Raw genomic sequence first — 7,559 nt, forward strand, 5'->3', positions numbered from 1 at the left:
AAAGTAGTAACAAATGCCCTATAAATTGCCTTTAATTCGGTATTTCATGTAGGGTAAAGAACTTCTCTGTAAACTGGCGGTCTAGTATCACTTTATGGTATATATCCCACATTGCCTACCATTGCAAATAGGTCCACAAGTCCCTTAAAGATATTTTTCTTAAGATTTTCGCGTATTTTTCTCAAAATTTTCATTAATAAAAACATTTCCACATCAATTACAGATAACTGAAAAAAATTGGATTTAAATTGGTCCCATCACATCACCTTACACAATTTTTTAAATAGATTTAAATTAAATTACTTACAAACTTATCAGTTATAATTTTTATAACCTTCACCACACTGTGGTACAGGGTATTATGTCTTTGTGCATATGTTTGTAACAGGCAAAAGGAAACGATATAGACACATGGTTCCTTTTGAGAATATGCATAGAATCACTTTTTAAGTCGATTTATGCATGTCTGTCCGCCCGTCATGTTAAATTGTAAACAAAGTACAGGTCGCATTTGAAATTGGGAAAAATCGGTTCAGATTTAGATATAGCTCCCATATATAGTTTCGTCCGATTTTTTGTAAACGGTCCCTATATATCCTTCGATTTTCACGAAATTTGGCACAGCGTACTGAATTCGGTCTAGAATGATGTGTGTTAAGTTTCTTGAAAATCGGCCCAGATTTAGATATAGCTCCCATATATATATATATATATAGATATATACGTCCGATTTTATGTAAATGGTGTACCAAAGTCCCTATATATCTTTCGATTTGCACGAAATTTATCATAGTGTACTGAATTAGGTCAGTAATGATGTATGTTAGGTTTAGTATATAGCTCCCATATATATTTTCGTCCGATTTAATGTAAATGGTGTACCAAAGGTCCTACATATCTTTCGATTTGCACGAAATTTGGCACAGCGTACTGAATAAAGTTTAGAAAGATGTGTGTTAAATTTCGTGAGAATCGGTTCAGATTTAGATATAGCTCCCATATATATTTTCGTCCGATTTAAGGTAAATGGTACACCAAAGTCCCTATATATCTTTCGATTTGCACGAAATTTGGCATAGTGTACTGAATTAGGCCAGTAATGATGTGTGTTAAGTTTCTTGAAAATCGGTTCAGATTTAGATATAGCTCCCATACATATTTTCTTCCGATTTAATGTAAATGGTACACCAAAGTCCGTATATATCTTTCGATTTGCACGAAAAGTTTCCTGAACATCGGACAAGATTTAGCTATAGCTCCCATATTTATTTTCGTCCGATTTTATACAACATTGACGCAAAATTTTGTACAACGTTTTGAAGTTAGTATAACCTAGAAATTAGATATAAATTCTGCACCGAATTCCCCAGGTTGGTCCGATTGGCACAAAATTTTGCACAACGTACGGAAAATAATATAACATAAAGTGTGACAAGTTTTATTGAAATCGGTTCAGATTTAGATATAGTTTCGTCCGATTTTAAGTAAAAGGTGCACAAAAGACCCAAAGTTAGGCGGTTTGCTGCAAAATTTTGCACAACGTACTGAAATTAATATCGTCTAACGTTTGCTAAATTTTGTAGGAATCTGTTCCAATTTAGATATAGCTCCCATATATACTTTCGTCGGATTTTAGTTATATGGTACACCAAAGACCAACATTAGGTCGATTGACACAAAATTTTGTTCAACGTACTGAAGTTAATATAATCTAGCATGTGGAAGTTGTTGTTGAAATCAGTTCAAATTTGGATAGAGCTACTATATATATTTTCTCCAGATTTTAAGTAAATGATGCACCAAGAACTCAATACCTGTGATAAGTTTCGATGAAATCGGTTTGGATTTCGATATAGCTTTTATATATATTTTCGTCCGATTTTAAGTAAATGGTACACCAAACTCCTTATGTTTATCAGATATTTATTCAAATAATCAAAGGGTATCCGTTTGATATTTGCTTTAAATTGATTTACATAATTTTATCCCATTTTATCTGACCAAATGAAAAATGTAGTATAGGTTGCAGAATGACATGTTTATGGTTCCACTATCATTTTACTTGTCCCTCAAAAATTCGGCATCTGTTGAATATACCCAAAGTGGTGAAGAGTATCATATAGTCGGCCCCGTCTGACTTTACTACTTTCCTTACTGGTTTCGTTTGACTCCCACGCGCATTTCACTAAAAGCAGGTTATGTATGAATCAGTGTCGGAATACTTAACGTCGGCACACGTCGATTAAGCACCCAAACTCTAATGGGGCAAAACATATATATATATATATATATCGCGCCATCTGTCGGACGAACTTTAAATTAAACAGAAACACTCATCACGCCCATAGAGCATATTCATATAGTTTGGTCAAATACGGTGCAGTAGTTCTTGAGTTACTGTGCAAAAACTCAAAAATACTAAATATTGCGCCATCTTTCGGATGAACTTCAAACTACACAGAAACACTTCTCACGTTCCATAGAGCATGTGTATACAATTTGGTTCAAATCGGTGCAGTAGTTTTTGAGTTTAGCGATAATTTATATATATATATAGAGAGTAATTTATATATATATATAGAGAGATAAATCCCAACTTTCCATCCCTGGGCATACGCTGTAATTCTCTACGCTTCTTTTGAAATAGTTATCTATTTGTTTATGTATGGTTTGGCAGTTATTGTCTTAGACCCAGTTTGTTGATTGAATGTTGGCTGGACGATGATACATTGCCGGGCCTATTGTGACTTTTTTCCGTTAACTTAAATAAATAAAAGAAACGCTCGATTGACGAATACGTGCCCAGTTGCCTTCCCATAGATTCTGACATTAAATAATATTTAATTACTTTAGAATTATTTTTTGCCTTAATGTGAAAACATTATTGTTTTCATTAGAACAAAACAATATTTGTTTAAGGGCGGCGGAAGTCTAATTGATTTATTTTTGTTGATGTTTTTCTTTCTTCTTTTTTTCAACTTCGCAGCTGTTTTTGCAGGTTCTAAAACGTCTATGATGACGATCTGTTGACATTTTTGAGATGTTGTAAAAAAATAAATAAACGAAAGATTTTAATGTTCATTTCTTCTAAGAATTTTACAAAAAAAAAAAATAATTAAATAATAATAAAAACAACATTTTGCTTAGATTTTATTGATGTTTTTTTTTTTTTTTTTTTTTTTGTATAATTACAGTTTTTGTATTTTTGTTTGTACTTCTTGGTAGTTAAGGTCACTAGGTTCTAATGAAATATTGTATCTAATTGATTTTTATTGACTAGAGCTGTTCCTGTTATAGATGCTATCGGAATTTAGAAATAATAATAATAGCGCTGAAGAATTGAGAACAAAATAATTACGAAATTTTACTAACGGATTATGTATGAGTATTTTGGAAACGTTTATGTGAGGTAATAAAAAATGTATTTGTATCACTTATTATTTTGCGTATTTAAAATTCTAAATTTAAAATAATCAAGGTTCACAAATTTTATATTTTTATAATAATCCCATTTTTATTTTCCCCAATAGGTTGGAATGTAGTTTTTAATAATTATTGATAAAAAATACTCGAATTTTGGATTGTAGATCTTAATTGTTTATTTAGAGTGTTCATTTGTATATAAAACCATCAAAAAATGAAATTCAAAGATTGTCCTCTGATTTGACACCCAATAAGAACCTAAAATGAGAACCTAAAATATAAATAAATCCAGAGTCAACTCGGTTGAAAGACGTCACAATTTTCTCCGCAGTTAAAGGCAATATTATTTTCAGTGCACAAATTTGCATATCCGCTGTGTGATATTGGTTTGACCGAAGTGTCGTGAATATCGTTGCTGTTTGGCGTATTCCAGGCCGCCTTATGTCGAATTTTACGTAAGAATCTTTGTTTGCATCCTTATAAGATAAAGCGAATTCATGATTAAAATCTATAGATTTAATCGATGGATGGATCATTTGAAGACATTCTTGATTCAATGGTGTCTTCAATATGTAAAATACGCGTTATTGGTGAGGTGAAAATTTGTATGAGCTTCCTGAATCAACTTTATGGTCCGTGTTACCTCAGCCTATAACATACTATACACTAATCCTATATTTTCCTATAAATTCGATATTTTATATGGCATGCTTCGGTTTATATTTTTACAAAATCAGATACTCCACACTACCCATATAATATTTACAAGTTTTAAACAACGCTAATCCATTTCACTTCATACGAGTTTAAGACATTATCCAAATTACAGTCAGTCAGCCAGAGGTATGAACAGGCGGTCATTTGTAAATCGACTCCAAATTGTCGCAAATAAATTTGGGGATCGATATTTCGGTTAGGCACAATTTTATCGCAAAATGTATATATATACCCTCATAACTTATAGAGTTGTGGGAATAAGAAATTTTTATCGAAAAGTAAAATATATTTTTTATACGTCTGAAATTTTGCATACATGTGTTTTTTATATGCCAATATAAACCCTAAGTGAACTATTAACATTAAACTGTTATTATTAAAATCATAATTGAAAGAAGACAGTAAAAATCAAGCCAAATTCTTGAAAAATTCACGCCTCTATAGGCCCATACATTTTTGAAAAATCCTCAATCTATTGGTCCATAAATTCCTCACAATATAAAAAAATCACGCCTTACTGGTACATAAATACTTGAAAAAGCCATGCCTTATAGATTCATAAATTCCTCACAAAATATTCTTTGAAATATCACGCCTTTTATGCCCATAAACTCCTCATTATATACTTTTAAAAATCCACTTCTTATTGGTCCAAAAAGTCTTGAAAAATCATAAACTTCTCACAAAATATTCTTGAAAAATACATACCTAATAGGCCCAAAAAAATCTTGATAAATGTACGTCTTCCTTCATCCATACCTCATAGGTGCACAAATTGTTCCTTCTTTTTTTAAAAATCCAAGCTTTATTTGGTGCATATATTCTTGAAAAATCCACTCCTCATTGGTTCATAAATTCTTCATAAAATAATTTTAAAAAAACCACGCCTTATTGGTCCATAAATTCTTGAAAAACCAACGCCTTATAGGTTCATAAATACCTCATAAAATATTCTTTAAAAATCCACGCATTTTATTTCCATAAACTACTTACAAATATTTTAAAAAATCCACTCCTTATTGGTCCATTATCATGAAAAATCATAAACTCCTCAAAAAATATTCTTTGAAATTCCACACCTTTTATGCCAATAAACTCCTCATTATATATTTTTAAAAACCCACTCCTTATTGGTCCATAAAGTCTTGAAAAATCATAGGTCTATAAATTAATCCTCCTTCTTTAAAAATCCACGCCTTATTGGTGCATAAATTCTTATAGCTTCATAAATTCCTCACAAAATATTCTTAAAAATCCACAAAATATTCCTTGAAATTCGACGCCTTTTATGTCCATAAACTACTCACAAAATATTTCTAAAAAGCCACTCCTTATTGGTCCATAATATCTTGAAAAATCATAAACTCCTCACAAAATATTCTTGAAAAGGACATCTGTCGGCCAAATTCCTTTCTCATGATCCTGCTCATACATCATTTATAACCATTTTCATTTGTTCATTAGTAAATTCATCAATTTTTAGACCTGGAAATATAGCATTAGATATCAGCTTAACCAAGGTTTCTTCCCAGAATTTTTGTAGAAACTCGGCGATTTTGTCACCCATCACCTCAGTGCTAAGTTAAAATCTTAAGAAGTTCTTTATAATAATATAGGCCCAAAAATTCTTGAAAAATCCACAATTTATAAGTCTATAAATTTCTCCTCCTTCTTTAGAAAACCACGCCTCATTGGTGTATAAATTATTGAAAAATCCACTCCTTATAGGTTCATTAATTCTGGAAAATCCACGTCTTATAGATCCCTATACCCCTAAAAAATATTCTTAAAAATCCTTGCCCTATGAACCTAAAGTTCATAAATTCCTCTCAAAATATTCTTTAAAAATAATCGATTGATTTTATTTACATTAATAGTTATTAGTCATTTCGATAGAACTTTTTAGATTACAGTTGTATCTTTGTTTTTATCGCAGATTTGGGATGAATCATTACATTAAATTTAATCGTTGGAACAATATTGAACTTTGTCTGATATCTGTAATCGATATATTGTGTTTGATTTAGTTTACGTCTATTGTTAAATACAATCCCATTAAATAATTAAAAAGTCTGTATACATTTTAATTTATAGTATTAATAAAGCCCTTTTCAAACGGCGACCAATGAAAAGTACAACAATTTATAAACACGGGAACACATCATGTCCGTAACAAATAAAAGGTGACTGAACCGAAGTATACAATTAAAATGATATTGCGATGAAGGGTTGTTAGTTTTCAAATTGACTCCAGACAAATATCAATTACAGTAATCGGAGATTATTTAATTGATAGGTCCTACTGAAACTTTTCTAAAAAAATCAACTTCTTATAGATTTATAAATCCTTCTGAAACTATTTAAAAAACACGTCCTATAGGTCCATAAATTCTTATGAAACTATTAAAAAAATCCACTCCATATAGAACCATAAATTCTTCTGAAACTATTATTAAACCAGTGTGCGGAGCAGTATAGTCGGACGGGGCCGACCATATGATACCCTACACAACTTCCACGAAAATCTATCTTTCTGTGGTTCTATATTCTAAACATACAAAATATTTCGCGATATTTGCACCCTCGTGACCGACTAGAGATCATCAAGTATTACTGATATTCAGTAAATCCCTTACAATTACTTGTCCAGATTACCTTCACCATGGGTTTTGTTGTGATGTTCGGCTTTCAATTGTGGCCCATAGATAGACTCGAAAAAAAAAATAAGTTTTCGGTCCAATATTATTATCTGATCATCACCGAAAATTATAGGCATTGTCCTTGACCATACCTGGACCCTCATGGAAAATTTCAAAGCGATCAGCGCTATATTTCCGCCCTCTTGTGTGGCAATGGGTTACTAAATAATATCTCAGTACGTAATCACCTGTAAATATTTAAGTGTAACTCCCACATCTGAGTACATACGACCATATAATTGATATCAATTTAAAGGTCAACTAATCCTCTTGGATATGCTATCATCTTCTCGGGTCTATGTCCTTCAGGGGTAAATATATACGCTATAGAGTACAAATTTTGTCATTTTTCACACAAAAGTCAGGGTTCATTTGACCCGATAAATAATGACTGATCTTTATCAAAACAGGCATGTTTATTTTTTGGCCCGATGCCCTTCTTCATGCAAAAATTTGCGGTGTTTGGGCCATAATTGCGGCCTCTAGAGCGACCAGAAAAACCATCAAAAATAAAGTTTTTGGTCCATTTCATCCCCTAAATATTAACCGATCTTTTCTAAGAACAATAGGGGTCTTAATTAGCCAGAACCCATCCTAAATGCAAAATTTCGTGAAGATTGGTCCATAACTGTGACCGGTATCGTGTTTACAAATTATAATGGACAGACGGACGGACACACATGTCTAGATCGACTCAGCTAGCCGAGATATGACGATCGG

The sequence above is a fragment of the Musca vetustissima genome, unplaced genomic scaffold (assembly GCF_032173495.1).
Source record: "Musca vetustissima isolate MV318-11 ecotype Yass unplaced genomic scaffold, APGP_CSIRO_Mvet_v1 utg978, whole genome shotgun sequence".
In the NCBI taxonomy this organism is placed as follows: Eukaryota; Metazoa; Arthropoda; class Insecta; order Diptera; family Muscidae; genus Musca; species Musca vetustissima.